The following is an 18,723-nucleotide window of genomic DNA, read 5'->3' as shown; positions in this document are numbered from 1 at the left end:
AGCAGCAGATCTCCCAGCACAGCACTCGAGCTCTGCTAATGGACAGACTGCATCCTTAAGTGGGTCCCAGACCCTCATTCCTTCTGACTACAAGATGCCTCCCAGAAGGGGTCAACAAACACCTCAAACAGGAGAACTCCAGCTGGCATCTTGTGGGTGCCCCTCTGGGACGAAGCTTCCAGAGAAAGGAATAGGCAGCAATCTTTGCTGTTCTGCAGCCTCTGCTGGTGAAACTCAGGCAAACAGAGTGTGGAGTGGACCTCCAGCAAACTCCAGCAGATCTGCAGCAGAGGGGCCTGACTGTTAGAAGGAAAACTAACAAACAGAAAGGAATAGCATCAACAGCAACAAAAAGGATGTCTACACAGAAACCCCATCCCAAGGTCACTAATATTAAAGAACAAAGGTAGACAAATTCACAAAGATGAGGAAAAGCCAGTGCAAAAAGGCTGAAAATTCCAAAAAACAGAATGCCTCTTCTCCTCCAAAGGATTACAACTTCTTGCCAGCAAGGGAACAAAGCTGGACTAAGAATGACTTTGATGAATTGACAGTAGCAGGCTTCAGACGATGGGTAATAACAAACTCCTCTGAGCTAAAGGAGCATGTTCTAACCGAATGTAAGAAAGCTAAGAACCTCAAAAAAAAGGTTAGAGGAATTGCTAACTAGAATAACCAGTTCCGAGAAGAACATAAATGACCTGATGGAGCTGAAAAACACAGCACAAGAACTTTGTGAAGCATACACAAGTATCAGTAGCCTAACTGATCAAGCAGAAGAAAGGATATCCAACATTGAAGAGAATGAAATACAGTGAGAAGACAAGATTAGAGATAAAACAATGTAAAGGGACAAACAAACCCTCAAAGAAATATGAGACTATGTGAAAAGACCAAACCTACATTTGATTGGTGTACCTGAAAGTGATGGGGAGAATAGACTCAAATTGGAAAACACTCTTGAAGCTATTTCCAGGAGAACGTCCTCATCCTAGCGAGACAAGCCAACATTCAAATTCAGGAAATACAGAGAACACCACAAAGATACTCCTCAAGAAAAGCAACCCCAAGACACATAATAATCAGATTCACCAAGGTTAAAATGAAGGGAAAATGTTAACGGCAGCCAGAGAGAAATGTCGGGTTACCCACAAAGAGAAGCCCACCATATTAACAGCAGATCTCTCTGCAGAAACCCTACAAGCAAGAAGAAACTGGGAGCCAATACTCAACATTCTTAAAGAAAAGAATGTTCCACCCAGAATTTCATATCCAACCAAACTAAACATACACCCTCCCAAGACTAAACCAGAAAGAAGTTGAATCTCTGAAAAGACCAATAACAACTTTTGAAATTGAGGCAGTAATTCATAGCCTACCAACCAAAAAAAGCCCAGGACCGGACAGATTCACAGCCAAATTCTACCAGAGGTACAAAGAGGAGCTGGTATCATTTCTTGTGAAACTTATGAAGCCAAACTAAGCTTCATAAGCAAAGGAGAAATAAAATCCTTTATGGACAAGCAAATGCTGAGAGATTTTGTCATCACCAGACCTGCCTTAACAAGAGCTCCTATAGGAATCACTAAATATGGAAAGGAAAAATCAGTACCAGCCACTGCAAAACATACCAAATTGTAAAGACCATTGACACTATGAAGAAATTGCATACATTGAGGGGCAAAATAGCCAGCTAGCATCATAATGACAGGATCAAATTCCCACATAACATTAACCTTAAATGTTAATGGGCTAAAGTCTCCAATTAAAAGACACAGACTGGCAAATTTGATAAAGCATCAAGACCCATAGGTGTGCTGTATTCAGGAGACCCATCTCATGTGCAAAGACACAGGCTCAAAATGAAGGGATGGAGGAATATTTACCAAGCAAATGGAAAGAAAAAAAAGCAGGGGTTGCAATCCTAGTTTCTGATAAAACAGAATTTAAACCAACAAAGATAAAAAAAAAAGATAAAGACAGGACTCACATAATGATAAAGGAATCAATGCAACAAGAAGAGCTAACTATTCTAAATATATATGTACCCAATACAGGATCACCCAGATTCATAAAGCAAGTTCTTAGAGACCTACAAAGAGACTTGACTCTCACACAATAATAGTGGGATACTTTAACACCCCATTGTCAATTAGATCAATGAGACAGAAAATTAACAAGGATATTCAGGACTTGAACTCAGCTCTGAACTAAAGGGACCTAATAGACATCTTCAAAACTTTCCACCCCAAATCAACAGAATATACATTCTTCTCAGCACAGCATCATACGTATTCTAAAATTGACCACATAATTGGAAGTAAATCACTCCTTAGCAAATGCAAAAGAACAGAAATCATAACGAACAGTTTCTCAGAACACAGTGCAATTAAATCAAAACTCAGGATTAAGAAACTCACTCAAAACTGCACAATTACATGGAAACTGAACAACCTGCTCCTGAATGACTACTGAGTAAATAATGCAATTAAGGCAGAAATAAGTAAGTTCTTTGAAACCAATGAGAACAAAGACACAACATACCAGACCCTCCAGGACACAGCTAAAGTAGTGTTTACAGGGAAATTTATAGCACTAAATGCCCATAGGAAAAAGCAAGAAAATATATAAAATCAACACCCTAACATCACAATTAAAAGGACTAGAGAAGCAAGAGCAAAAATATTCAAAAGCTAGCAGAAGACAAGAAATAACTAAGATCACAGCAGAACTCAAGGAGATAGAGACGGGAAACCCCTTCAAAAAATCAATGAATCCAGTAGCTGGTTTTTCAAAAAGATTGACAGAATACCAATAGCTAGACTAATAAAGAAGAAAAGAGAAATAAATCAAATAGACACAATAAAAAAAATGATAAAGGGAATATCACCACTGATCCCAGAGAAACACAAACTACCATCAGAGAATACTATAAATACCTCTATGCAAAAAACTAGAAAATCTGGAAGAAGTGGATAAATTCCTGGACACATACACCCTCCCAAGATTAAAGCAGGAAGAAGTTGAATCTCTGAATAGACCAATAACAACTTTTGAAATTGAGGCCATAATTCATAGCCTACCAACCAAAAAATGTCCAGGACCAGACAGATTCACAGCTGAATTCTACCAGAGGTACAAAAAGGAGTGCGTACCATACTTTCTGAAACTATTCCAAACAATACAAAAAGAAGAACTACTCCCTAACTCATTTTATGAGGCCAGCATCATCCTGATACCAAAAAAAGAAAATTTTAGGCCAATATCCCTAATGAACATCAATGTGAGAATTCTCAATAAAATACTGCCAAACTGAATCCAGCAGCACATCAGCACATCAGAAAGTTTCCCCACCATGATCAAGTTGGCTTCATCCTTGGGATGCAAGGCTGGTTCAACATATGCAAATCAATAAATGTAATCCTTCACATAAATAAAACCGATGTCAAAAAAACACATGATTATCTCAATAGAAACAGAAAAGGCCTTCAATAAAATTCAACACCTCTTCATGCTAAAAACTCTCAATAAACTAAGTATTAGTGGAATGTATCTCAAAATAATAAGAGCTATTTATGACAATCCCACAGCCAATATCATACTGAATAGGCAAAAGCTGGAAGCATTCCCTTTGAAAACTGGCACATGACAAGGATACCACCTCTCACCACCCATATTCAACATAATACTGGAAGTTCTGGCCAGGGCAATCAGGCAAGAGAAAGAAAGAAAAGGTATTCGGATAGGAAGAGAGGAAGTCAAATTGTCTCTCAGATGACATTATTGTATATTTAGAAAACCCATCATCTCAGCCCAAAATCTCCTTAAGCTGATAAGCAACTTCAGCAAAGTCTCAGGGATAAAAAAATCAATATGCAAAAATCCCAAGCAATCCTATATGCCAATAACAGACAAACAGAGAGCCAAATCATGAGTGAACTCCCATTCACAATTGCTACAAAGAGAATAAAATAACTAGAAATAAAACTTACAAGGAATGTGAAGGACCTCTTCAGGGAGAACTACAAACCCCTGCTCAAGGAAATAACAGGGGACACAAACAAATGGAAAAACATTCCATGCTCATGGAGAGGAAGAATTAATATCATGAAAATGGTCATACTGCCCAAAGTAATTTATAAACTCATTGTTATCCCCATCAAACTACCATTGACTTTTTTTCACCAAATTAGAAAAAACTATTTTAAATTTCATATGGAACCAAAAAAGAGCCCATATAGCCAAGACAATCCTAAGCAAAAAGAACAAACATGGAGACATCACAATACTTTACTTCAAACTACACTACAAGGCCACAGTAAACAAAACAGCATGGTACTGATGCCAAAACAGATATATAGACCAATGGAACAGAACAGAGGCCTCAGAAATAACACCGCATATCTACAATCATCTGATCTTTGACAAATCTGACAAAAACAATAAATGGAGAAAGGATTCCCTATTTAATAAATGGTGCTGGGAAAACTGGCTAGCCTTATGCAGAAAACTGAAACTGAACCTCTTCCTTACACCTTATAAACAAATTAACTCAAGATGTATTAAAGACTTCAATGTAAGACCTAAAACCATAAAAACTCTAGAAGAAACCTACACAATACCATTCAGGACATAGGCATGGGCAAAGACTTCATGACTAAAACACCAAAAGCAATGGCAACAAAAGCCAAAATTGACAAATGGGATTTAATCAAACTAAAGAGCTTCTGCACAGTGAAAGAAACTATCATCAGAGTGAACAGGCAACCTACAGAAAAAGAGAAAACTTTTGCAATCTATCCATCTGACAAAGGGCTAATATACAGAATCTACAAGGAACTTAAACAACTTTACAAGAAAGAAACAAACAACCCCATCAAAAAGTAGGTGAAGAATATAAACAAACACTTCTCAAAAGATGACATTTATGTGGCCAACAAACATATGTAAAAAAGCTCATCATCACTGGTCATTAGAGAAATGTAAATCAAAATCATAATGACATATCATCTCATACCAAGTAGAATGGCAATCATTAAAGTCAGGAAACAACAGATGCTGGGAGGATATAGAGAAATAGGAACACTTTTACAATGTTGGTGGCAATGTAAATTAGTTCAACCATTGTGGAAGACAGTGTGGTGATTTCTCAAGGATTTAGAACCAGAAATACCATTTGACCCAGCAAACCCATTACTGGGTATATACCCAAAGGATTATAAGTTATTCTACTATAAAGATACGTGCACACATATGTTTATTGCAGCACTATTCACAATAGCAAAGACTTGGAACCAACTCAAATGCCCATCAATGTCAGACTGGATAAAGAAAATGTGGCATGTATATATTGTGGAATGCCATGCAGCCGTAAAAAAGGATGAGCTCATGTCCTTTGCAGGAGCATGAATTAAGCTGGAAGCCATCATTCTCAGCAAACTTACACAGGAATAGAAAACCAAACACCACATGTTCTCACTCAAAAGTGGAAGTCGAACACTGAGAACACATGGACACAGAGAGGGGAACATCACACACTGGGGCCTGTCACAGTGTGGGGGGCTAGAGGAGGGTTAGCATTAGGAGAAATAACTAAGGTGGATGACAGGTTGATGAGTACAGCAAACTACCATAGCACATGTATACCTATGTACCAAACCTGGATGTTCTGTACATGTATCTCAGAACTAAAGTATAATTCTAAAAAATTCAATGTACCATAAATTATTGACCTTTGTTTTATATGAATTGTTGCTTTGGTAGGTCAAAAAGTCGTCAACTACTGCCAATTTCACAAGGTTCTATCTAATATTTTGGAGCTATGTTGCTGATGTTTGTTGGTTCATGTTTTTTATATTTTTCTGATATATTGTGTGATAACCTTTTTTTACTTTAAAGTCTATTTCAACTGCCATGTATATGGCTAGAGCATCTTTATTTTGATCAGTATTTTAAAAATGTAATCCACATATCTTTATTCTGATTAAATTATATTTGGACTAAAAAAAAAAGAAAAGAAACCCAGACCAAGATTTTGAATAATATTAATGAGTGAGAAGCATCCGACTTACCAAATGTTAAAATAGACTGTATGGTTAATATAATCAAAGCAATACATCTCAGGCCTGGCAATAAATAAATAGACTAGTAGATTAAAGAATTTTTTAAGTTGATGCTAATATAATTTAATTTATTAAAGAATGTACTATTTAACATGTGATGTTTAAACAATTGGCTCTTTATATAAAAAGAGAGTTAGTTGAGCCTTCTATTTTTTATAAAAATAAATTCCAGATATAAAAAATACTAAATGTTAAAAATAATAAAATTTTAAAATGGAAATTTTTAGAAGAAAATTTTAGAAAATAGGAGGTTGGAAGACCTTTTGAAGTAAGATAGGAAATCCAGAATATGTATAGGAGTAATAATTTTTTTCATACAATTATTTTAAATTTTATAGCAGAAAATTACAAAAGTAAAAACAAAAGAAAATTATTGATGAGGTAAGATTTAGCAATTCGTTGACCACAAAAAAATAGTTTATAGAAAAAAATGCTCAGCATCACTAATCATCAGAAAATGGAAATTAAAGCCTCAATAGATATCACCTCACATCAGTTAGAATGACTATCATAAAAAAGACAAAAGATTAAAAGTGTTGGCAAAGATGGGGAGCAAAGAGGAACCTTGTACACTGTTAGTAGAGCCACAATGGAAAACCTACACAATATGTAGGAGAATGGAGGTTCCCCCAAAAATAAAAATAAAATTACTGTATGATTCAGCAGTCCCACTATTGTGTATATACCAAAAGGGAATATATCCAGTACGTCAAAGCCATATCTGCACTCCCATGTTTATTACAGCATTATTCAAAATAACCAAGATGTAGAATCAATCTAAGTATCCATCAACAGATTAATGGATAAAGAAAATATGGTATATGTTCACAATGGAATACCATTCAGCCTTAAAAAAGAGAAAAATATTGTCATTTGCAAGAACATAGATGAACCTGAAGCACATTATGTTAAGTGAAATAAGCCAGGCACAGAAAGAGAAATAATGAATGATCTTCCTTATATGTAGAATCTAAAAAAGTTGATCTCATAGACGAAGAGTAGAATGGTGGTTACCAGGGCTGAGGCAGTGGGGAGGATAGGGTTGGAAAGATGTTGGTCAAAGGATGCAAAACATCATTTAAATGGGAAGACTAAGTGCAAGAGGTCCATTGTACAACAGGGTGACTATAGTTAATAATGACATATTATCTTCCTGAAAAATGCTGAGAGATTTTAAGTGTTCTCCCCACAAAAAATGATAATTTCATAAGATAATGCACATTTTAATTAGGTATATTTAGCCATTCCACAATGTGTGTGTGTGTGTATGTGTGTGTGTGTGTGTGTGTGTGTGTATCTTGATTTTGATATATAATAAGAGAAAAGCAACTATATAAGAGAGAAATAGGCCAAGGATATCGATTGGTAATTTACAGATAAGAAAATCCAAAGGAACAACAATAATGTGAAAAAATGCTTAAGTTCAAGAAAATGATGTCAAGAAAATGAAAAGAAAATTAATAATTCTTACTCATTAGATCAGCAAAAATTAGAAAGCAGGGATATAAGAGGGCTAGTGAGAAAAATGATACTTTCAAACATAGCTAGTGGAACTGTGATTTGTCATAATATTTTTAGAAAATAATATGGAAAACCCATAAAAATTTAAAGATACAATACCTTTTAAACCAGTAATTCTACTCCTGGGACTTATACCATAAAAATAAAGCCCCCAGTTACTAAGAATACATATCTAAGAACATTTGTGGTGAAAGCACTTTTTTATATGTTGAAAACTTCACAAGAGAGTAACTGTTGAAAGCAGATTACTTGGATAAATTATACTGAATTCATACTGTATGCAACTACTGAAAATAATGAGATAGATCTGTAAGATTTATCAGAATCTTCAAGATATATCACAAAGTGAGAAAACCAAGATACATGTACACATATATTATGTATATAACCTTACCCCACAATTTATGATAAACAGGCACCATTGCCCGGAAAATTAGTGCGCGTATAAATATTGGGTTGTGTGAGCATAGAGAAGAGTAGAGGATACACATCAGCCTGTATTTACTGATTTCTTAAAGGGGTACAGAACAAGAAAAAACAAAGGAAAAAGGAAAGAAAAAAGACTCCCAAAATGTCTGTAACAAAATAGAAAATATGCACACACAAAACAAGAGAAAATGTAAAAAATAAAATTCTATTTGTTAAATTAATAGAAATTATCTATTATATTCAATAATAGAATAAGTTCATAGACAAGGACTAGAAGGGGCATAGCCAAATAAAATCATGGTTTTATTTCTAGATGGGATTTTGAACAATTTTTGCTTGGAATTTTTAAAGAGAACTTCCAGAATATAATCATGTTTTAAAAGGAAGTAAAAAATATTTGGTGATACTCCTTAAGGACTTTATAAAGAACATTGCCCCTTGCCATTCTATTTCCACTTTTTGGAATTATTTTTAAGGAAATAAACAGATGTGGACAACATCCTTGTTAAAACACCTAAGTAGTGTAAATAAATTCTAACGTTAAATAAAATCTACATCATTTAAATTTGCCAAATACATACCTGTGTGTTTATTTTATGCATATATTTCATATATACATATAATGTGTATAGACATATACATACTCTATATATTACAAATGAAAATTGTGTTGTATCTTGGATTTTTATTAATACATTGTGGGAATATTTCACGTTTTTTAAATTTACATATATATATATACCTACACACATATGTATTGCTAAGAAAAAGACTAAAATAAAATGTACTAAAATATTATTAGTTATTATTATCTATGGCTGAGAATATAAGTGATTTTTATGTATGTCTTTATGCTTATCTCTTTTTTAAACTTGCTAAAATTAATATGCATTCAACAATATGCAAAACCGCAATAATCATTTTTAAATGGAAGTGAAAGAAAGATGATTCCATTTTAAAATGAACATTGGCATTTCTAGTCAATTCTACATGTTCAGAGACATAGCCTGCCTCAGTGCTCCTTCAACATTAGAGCTTTGTACTAGACGCTCAGTAACCTAAACACACAGCTTACATCCCTTGGATAAAGGTTGAAGCACAGCCCTCTAGATTAGCAAACTATCCTGCCAGTATCATATAAACCCTGGAACACCGCAAATCCTCACATTTGGAGGACAAATCCTTCCAGTAGGCAGCTCTCAGAAAGGCTACACAGATAGTATGATTCCAAACCAGCAAAGCTGCTTTTTATTTTACCTCTGCTGGAGAGCAGTCATGATTTATTTCTTCAAGTTTCCAGGTAGAACAGATTTCTATAGTTTGGTCTAAGGGCTTAACATTGGAAACACTCCTTCCATGTTTTCTCTGGTTTCTCCTCCTGAGCAGAAAGGATATCAGCTGAAACGCTAGGCAAGGGCAGACTGTGGGAAGGCAAGCAAGGCTACAGGGGCACACCTGGTGTGCTCTTGTGGCACAGCAAGGACAACCAATAAGCTTTGCTCTTATCCCGGGAAATCTACCCCGAGAGGACCTGACCGGCCAGCGAGGTAAACAGTGGCCCTGTTGGGCATGCTTCTTCCCTCCCGCCTCCCTCCTCCCCCACCCTGGGATGGCCTTGTGCTTCCTGGTTGAGGCAAACAAGGATGCCCGCTACCTCTTATTCCCATGGCCCAGTGGGATTGAAGAAAAATGAACAGAAACAGGGGTAGATCACTTTCAAGCACACAGTCAGTCTCTCCCATTGCCAAAGTAAGTTGAAGAAATGGGTCCTGCCTGTTGGAGCTGAATCAAAATCACAAACCTATGAAGAGCTGTTCAATACTCAACTAGTAACAGAACATTTATTTCCACTTTGATAAGCAGTAATATATTATTTAAATAGATACCAAAGCAATGGCTGAATGTTGCAATAGGAAGAAAATGTAAACATCTATATGTATGTATATTCAGGGTCTTAGGTCTTAGCTGATTCAAGCTCCTGGTGTCTGGCTTTCTCTGGCATCATGGAACCCAAAAGTCCAAATAACTAAGATTTTTCATTTGTCATTGTACACCTACAGCTTCAGACTGTACAGAAAATTCTGGTACATCTTATTTGATTTTATATGTCAGGTCAACAATATGGCACAGCTGTGTGGCCTTGTTATGTAGGCAGACCAATAAAATGGAATAAACCAGCTTTTAGACCCAATCTACCATAATCAAAGTGTGTACTAAGATTCCTCTTAGCACACACCCAGACTGATAAATTAATAAAACAAGTCCCTTCGTCTTGCTACCTGACATAAAGGTAGGAATTACAATAAACAATACTGGAATATATTTGTTGGGGTTGCAATTTAATTAGAGACAAGATTAAAGCAACAAGATAAAGTCAAACCCAGGAAAAATCACAGCAGATAAGTTCCTGTAAGAATGGAAATACAGCAGAGACTTAATTTGTCCCAAATAGAGAATGAAAAGACATAATGGAAGCTTATTCATTAGTGAAAATGAACACATATTGTTCTATTGTAGTCAGTTCATGATTATTCATGTGTGATTCACCAATTTTTTGGGATTATCCTTCTCTCTGCAAGCCTTTGTACATTTGAGTCATGTCTTTCCATCTTTTCCATCATCTCTTCCGTCTTTAGTTCATGTGTGTTTAGAAACCCCCAAAATAATGATATAGGTCATTAATCCATACCAGACACTTCACTAGGAAAGCAAAACTCATGGCATGAATATTGTTTCCTGGTGAAAGGATCCTTTTACCTTTCCAGCTTGGGACCAAATCTGATGACACATTTTTACTAGTAGAAGAGAAGTCAGCATGGGAATTGGGCATGATAAATAAAATTACTGGTCAGCTAATCTTAGCCCATTGCCTTTCTGCTAAGTAAAAGTGTTTCAGATATATATAATCTGTCAGCTCTATTAAGTGTCATTTATACGCAGAAAAATGTGCTCTTACAATGATGAGAGTCCCCATCTGCTACACACAATGGGGATACAAATATCATTTCACAGTGGAAGTCTGAGCTTCTCATTCAATGGATGACAAGCTCCCTATGGGAAGTCTTTCTTTTTTATACTGCTTCTATATTTGCTTCAAAATCTAAGCCCTCTGCCTGAGGAAACCCATATTTACAGGGACCAAGATCTCGAGTTATCATCCTAAGTTCAAGTCCTGTCATATCATTACCAGTTGGATAGTGTTTAGCAAATTACTTGATTTGTCAAAGCCTTAGTTTGCTTTCCTAGAAAGTAGATATAATGAAACCCATTCCTAGAGCTGTTGTAATGACCAAATAAACTGTTTTCTATAAAGCGCAATGGCAAGCAGAAAATAATCTGATGGGTAAATGAATAGGTGTCACGACTGTCATTCTACAAACTACCTGACTGAGCTCACTGACTCCAGACATGACTAAAGTGGACCATAAAAGAAATGGAACTTTTATGTTTTAAGAATTGACTTTTGTGGCCAGTCTCAGTGGCTCACACAACTCTTTGGGAGGCTGAGGCTAGTGGATCACCTGAGGTCAGGAGTTCGAGATCAACCCGGTCAACATGGAGAAATCCTGTCTCTACTAAAAATGCAAAAATTAGTTGGACGTGGTGGTGTGTGCCTTTAATCCCAGCTACTCGGAGGCTGAGGCAGGAGAATCGCTTAAACCCAGGAAGCAGAGGTTGCAGTGAGCCAAGATCGTGCCACTGCACTCCAGCCTGGGTGACAGAGCAAGACTCAGTCTCCAAAACAAAAGAATTAACTTTTGTAACTTGAGTGTTGGATCTTAAAAAAATGAAAGAGGAAAAGGGGGCAATTCCACGTGTGGTTTCTACACTAATTCATTAACAGACATTTTACATCTTTTATTTTTTAGCCCTTAGAATATTTCTACTCAAGACCAAAATTTAATATTAATAGAGCCAAGTATATTTGATTATGGGAGAACCACTGATGTTCTGTGTTGCTTATAAATTGGAAGGGTGGGGAAGAAGAAGAAGAAGAAGAAGAAGAAGAAGAAGAAGAAGGAGAAGGAGAAGGAGAAGGAGAAGGAGAAGGAGAAGGAGAAGGAGAAGGAGAAGGAGAAGGAGAAGGAGAAGGAGAAGGAGAAGGAGAAGGAGAAGGAGAAGGAGAAGGAGAAGGAGAAGGAGAAGGAGAAGGAGAAGGAGAAGGAGAAGGAGTAGTAGTGGTGGAAGAAGAAGGAGAAGAGAAGAAGAAGGAGAAGAATAAGAAGAAAAATAATAAATAAATAAATTGGAAGGGCAGCAAAAATGGAGGAGAATTCTTCTGGTGACCCAACATAACACAGTTACTCAGGTAGATGCTCAATGGCATCTAGAATCCCAACAGTTCATTTCAGCTCTCTTTCTCTTTTTTTTTTTTTTTTTTTTTTTCAGACGAAGTTTCACTCTTGTTACCCAGGCTGGAGTGCAATGGTGCGATCTCGGCTCACCACAACCTCCACCTCCTGGGTTCAAGCAATTCTCCTGCCTCAGCCTCCTGAGTAGCTGGGATTACAGATGCGTGCCACCATGCCCAGCTAATTTTTTGTATTTTTTTTTTTTTTTTAGTAAAGACGAAGTTTCACCATGTTGACCAGGATGGTCTCGATCTCTTGACCTTGTGATCCACCCGCCTCGGCCTCCCAAAGTACTGAGATTACAGGCTTGAGCCACCACGCCTGGCCTCGGCTCTCTTTCAAAATCTCAGCAGCAGCACCTTAGACCTTTCTGGAATCATCAATTTTGGATCTAAAATTTCAAAGTGGGGAAAACAATGCAAGACTACTCAGGGTCTGACAGGTGTAGAAACAAAAAGAGAGAAAAGGAGGTGTATGTTGAAAATGGTATGAGATCCAAACCGCAGTGACTTGCATTGATTCTCCGACTTTGTTCAGCCTCAGCTAGATAGAAGACTCACTGATGTCTTAAAACCTATTTTCCCCCTATTTCTTCATTATCTCTCCCTGCTACCCGAAAGAAGAATCAAACTCTCTGCAGCAAGCTAGCAAAGAGCTACAGGCACTTTCTACTTAAAAGTCAGAAGCTAGGGCCAGGCGCAGTGGCTCACGCCTGTAAGCCCAACACTTAGGGAGGTCGAAGTGGGCAGATCACGAGGTTAGGAGATCGAGATCATCCTGGCCAACATGGTGAAACCCTGTCTCTATTAAAATTAAAAAAAAAAAAATTAGCCGGGCATGGGGGCGCGCTCCTGCAGTCCCAGATAGGGGGCTGAGGTAGAGGAATCGCTTGAACCCGGGTGGCAGAGGATGCCATGAACCTAGATCGGGCCACTGCACTATAGCCTGGGCAACAGAGCAAGACTCTGTCTCAAAAATAAAAAGTAAGAAGCTAGAGCAGCTCACCCATTAACATTTCTGGGATTCACAGGACAGCTCATTCACAGCTACTCAGAGTCTGAGTAGAGGGATTAGAACCAAAACTGTTTACAATTCCTAAGCCAGGGGAGTATCGTGGGGCGGGGTACTTCTAAACAGCCTGCAGTCAGCCATGCCCTCGCAGTCAAGACTCTGGGGGATTCCAGATGCACCTCCAGCCTCAGAAGACTGGCCTGACCAGTCTCGTAGCACTTTTGAGGACAGTAGCTAAGCCTGGAGTTGGTGACTTTATTTACCATTTTTGGTTAGTCACTAAGTATAAAGTCTTTGCCTAGAAATCTTCATTTCCTATGCAGTAGGGTAGAAAAGGTCCAGCTAAAAATTGTCCTAAAATACTTCACCAAACAGGCCGGTTCTACAATTAGGAAGTTACCACGCTGAGTAATATTTGCCAGTCTGGTCCTTAGTGAAGTCAGGTTTAGTCCACTGGCATCTCAAGCTGATTGGCAGAGAGAACTATGTCCTATACCCAACCTCTCCCTTGCAATTTGGGCAGGTTCTACTTTAAAAAGCCCAGACTTGCTGTGCTTTTGACCGTTTTGAAAGTTAGGATAGTATTCACAAATCAGGGGTGCACATGCCTTTATATCACATGCCTGCTACTGGATTTGCAAGATGCTACATAGATACATAGCCTCTCGAGTTGGCTTCTAGGCAATAATGACAATGTGCACTTTAATTGTAACATAGGCATGAGTTTTCAAGAGGTTTATGAACTAGTTTTAAAATGTTTTATGGAGGAAATGAGAAATGGACTTGAAGGTCAGTAAGTTATTTTATCTTAATTTCAGATAAAAATAGTGTAATTATTTAGTGCCCACAAATACAACTGGTATGGCTTATCTTTTCCCTTGTGAAACTGCTACCTGTTGCTTTGAATAATTAAATTCAATAGAAATGTTTCTTAATGACCGAGAATGTAAGAATGATGTCTCTATTTTTAGGTAGGTCACTGAATATGTAAAGTGTATATTCTGAAGATGTTCTCCTATTTTAGGGTTAAATTAAAAGTACACTCACATTTTGCTTCCGGTTAGCACCATACAACTGGCAAGAGAAGAAGGAGGTTGTGAAATCAAGAAATGTTTTCATTTCCTGGAAACTATGGTAAAGCTCTGAGGAAAAAAGAATGAAATAAAAGCTCTATTTTAAGAAAAAAAAAAAAAAGCTTGAGTTTTCCATACTTAGAGTAGACTATTCAGCATGCAGCCTCTCTGATAATATGCAAAGAAACCTCACCCACACAGTAGATGTTGGGGATTGTTTTAAATGGTGATAGTTCATGGATTATATCCTTAATTTCAACCAAAGCAACATATGTAGAGTGCCCAGCAGATAGTAAGTGTACTGCTGAGCCCCTGGCAATACATTCTTGATAATCAAAGAAATTAAATGAAAAATCATTCTCCAAACTGATGACCAAATTAGATCTTATGAATTCATGGACAAAGTTGGTACAGAGAAAGAGGAAACTAATACGTTCACACGTACCTCAGTGATGGTTCAAAATTCAGATTAAGATCTACATCCTTTTTCAAGAAGATCTGTGCTGATATTTGGTACTGCAGTCCTGGAGAATGTGAAGAGATCTTTGTGCTTATGACTTTCTTCTTCCTTTTGTTTGTTTAACAGAGAAAGAAAGGGAGATACCGCTGATTTCTACAGATTTCCTTAATTAAAGCTGGTTTGATTCCCCACTGAAGTGAAATAAGTCTGTTAAAAAGAACAGTAGTCTCACTTATCAATAGGCACTGAAGAATCAATGTTTGGCTTATCTGTTCAGATCAAATTCCTTGATTACATTCTTTTACAAAGCTGCGTAGGGCTTAAGCTAGTTGCCACTGATGCCACCAGCAAGCATTTCTTCATTTACATACAGGCCATAATCCACTACACCAGCTCAGGTCCACGGGATGACTTCCATTTCTTCTCCTTTTTTTTTTTTCCTTTTTTCTTTGAGACATAGTTTCACTCTTGCCCCCCAGACTGGAGTGCAATGGCTTGATCTCAGCTCACCGCAACCTCTGCCTCTCAGGTTCAAGCAATTCTCCTGACTCAGCCTCTCCAGTAGCTGAAACTACAGGCACACGCCACCATGCCTGGCTAATTTTTTGTATTTTTAGTAGAGACGGGTTTCACCATGTTTGGCCAGGCTGGTCTTGAACTCCTAACTTCAGGTGATCTGCCCGCCTTGGCCTCCCAAAGTGCTGGGATTACAGATGACTTCCATTTCTATAGATCCACTTCGCCGCCATTAGAAATATTTTTTTTTTTAAAAAAAACCCAGCCCACAATATCTCAAATCACATGTGCAGCAGCAGAACAAAACCTGCCGTGGCTGTGGTAGATACGGTTTTACCACGAAGATTCAGACGTTGATCTACGGTCGAAAAGGTAGTCACAGCACAGAACAAGTGAGAAATTGAGCAATGCTACTTAATACAGCTTTTCCCTATTGCTTATAAAACAATGTTCTTAATTCTTACTTGTATATAAAATTCTTCTGAATTTTTACTTTAAGACTATTCAAATAGACTCCCATGGGGTGCTTTAAGACGATTCCATAGGGCATTTTTTAGTGTGGGTTTCAAACATCAGCCTAAGCACTTGGAAAAAGGCCCTGGGTTTTTTTGTTTGTTTGTTTTTAAAATGTTGTATAACAACTTTAAATTTACAAGATAGGATAGAGTGGAGAGGAAAAACTTGTTAAATTCTTAATTTTGTTTTTCCATCTGAAATATTGGCATGCCTATCTATTTTTCCTAATTCCAAGCAATAGTGAATCTAATTTACAAATTTTTTTCTCAATAAAAAAACAAATGAAAAGTTTAACATTGAATTAGGGAGGCTTCAGAATTAGCAGGTGCACCCCAACAGATTCGTAGGTGGACTGATTGATAGCTCCATGTTAGGACCAATGGACTGATAGCTAAATTTTAGGACTGGGCAACATCTGCTCAAAGTAAGTAGTTTATGGTTTCCATATCAAATCAAAGAAATAAATACCACACTGGTCCTGAGACTTTGGTAGTTGTGTTTTTAAAAAAACAAAATTAACACAAATTCTATTCTGGGAACTTGCATAATTCATTGCTATGTTCTACTAAAGGAGATACAGAAATTGCTCCATGAGGAAATTATAAAGGTCAGAGCCTCAGAACTTTAAATGGAAAATTCACAAGCATGCGTTATGGAGGGGGGAAAGGCTAATTAAATATAACACTCAACTAAACTATAAAAAAGACTTGTTTTCTCCATGCAAGTCAGATTATATGGGCTTCCTCCACCACCTGAACCCACTAATCTAAAATAGTGAAATACAATCCCTGGAAGTACTCAGAATTAGACATGTATCAGATCATAACAGAGATTTGAAGAAATTTTGCACAAACATGCAACAACCTTAGTCATGAACTCTTCTTTTTTTTTACTCTAGTCTATTAGTCTCGCTCTAAATAACCACATGAAGTAAGGAATTGGCTGTTGTTCAGTGAATTTGGACTGTGGACACTGACCAAATGGCTTGACATTCTACCTCCACCCCTTATCCTATTTTCAGTCCACGTTTTCCCTCCACGGTGACTTTCTAGTTATATATTATCTGGTTTGGCCGTCTCCACTGCCCACTTCAGATAATTGCTCAGTTCTCAACTTGGCTTCTTGCTGGGTAGGCTTGACCTAAGAGAATGGATGAAGAAAGAGCCAGCATTTTCCTTTGATCTCTCAGAACTCAGGATTCCATTATATAATCTACCATAAATCCTGGCAGTCGAGATTGACATCAACATTGAAACCTGCCATAATATGACACTCCTCATTGATTCATTATGTATTCTGACATTTCTTAATTAAAACAAACTCAATACTGCAGTCTGTCAGTGATAAGAAATTTTTCTTAGTTGCCTTCTCAATATTTTTGAGGGTTGCCATGATTAATTTCTCTCTTCTGCTATCTAAGCTTCATATGCCAAATGTTCTAACTGGCTATCTGCCTCTAAGGTTTAAGCTTACAGATGTTTCCTTGTGACCACAGAAAATACTACTCCACTGAGAATAGGTTTGATAAATAAAACTGGCAATAAATTTAGAACCAAAAAGCTGGATAGAGAAATCAAGTACAGCCCGTGTTATCCACACTTTTGTAAATCTACAAACTTGTCTAGTGTACCCAGTGGTAGTGGATTCTAGGAATCCCATCAACAAAGCCTTAAATAATCCCAAAATCTCCTTCTATGTAGCAGTACAAATCTTTTCCCCTACTGAACATTACCATAGCTTCTAACAAGTAGAAAATTGGCACAACGAATTTCACTTCTATTCCAAGTGCAGAGGGAGGAGTAAAATGGACAGAATCCAAATGGTGAGAAAGAAGTGAAGCAAGGGCCCTGCAGAGCCCACATAGGAATAATACTTGAACTGTTCTAAGTGATTAATACTCTATTACATTAATCCTGCTTATGTAACATGAATGCTGTAGTAATCAGGAGACCTTTGCTTTCTGCTTTTTTCCCTTTCCTAGAAAACATTTTCCTAGGAGTCTTTCCCTTCACAAACGACATGTGAGGTAGCTACTTGCTTGATTTGTGAAGACTGAGTGATCTGGAGGAATAGTACCTTCCAACTGACATGAGCAGTGTTCTTCCTGCTGGATGTTATAATGTCACCCTCTCCTGGTATTTCTTTGCTCAAAATTCAAAGCCCAGGCATTTCCATCATGGAACATTCTCAGGAGTGTAGCATCATCATTTGAGATTCACTGTAACTGAAATCAAATTATTTAGTGGGTTTGGCGTTTCCCTACCAACCCTACTCCCAGTAGCTCCTTGCCTTTTCTTCTTAAATTGTTGCCTTAACCTTTTATTTCCCCTTGGAAGGGAAGACAAAAGAGGAAATCAGAAAGGATACTCATCCTCCTTTCCTCTGCCCACAAATTGCAGAATTCAGCTTTTCCATTCCCATAAATGTAAAGCAGTTTAGGCAATTGCAGGAGACATTACAGTTTTCCTTTCTAACCAGAGTCCTAAATCAGTGGAATGAGAACATGTCTGTCTTTTATTCCCAGCACAGATGCACATGGGTTTGAGTATGCTTATACTGTCAGTATCTTAAGTCCCTTTTTTTTTTTTTAAATGCAAGGTCTTGCTCTGTTGCCCAGGATGAAATGCAATGGTACCATCTCAGCTCACTGCAGCCTGGATCTCCTGGGCTCAAGTCATCCTCTTACCTTGGCCTGTCAAGGCTATGCACCACTATCACCAGCT

General features: G+C 37.4%; 1 protein-coding gene across 1 annotated transcript in view; it reads right to left on the bottom strand.

Annotated features, from left to right (window-relative positions):
• Positions 1–18,723, bottom strand: part of ESR1 (estrogen receptor 1) — a 408,861-nt gene that overhangs the window by 382,875 nt on the left and 7,263 nt on the right. The window lies entirely within an intron of this gene.

This window comes from Callithrix jacchus, chromosome 4 (genome assembly GCF_049354715.1).
Source record: "Callithrix jacchus isolate 240 chromosome 4, calJac240_pri, whole genome shotgun sequence".
NCBI classification, from domain to species: domain Eukaryota; kingdom Metazoa; phylum Chordata; class Mammalia; order Primates; family Cebidae; genus Callithrix; species Callithrix jacchus.
Note: the sequence above shows the minus strand (reverse complement) of the source record. Positions and strands in the feature narration are given on the sequence as shown.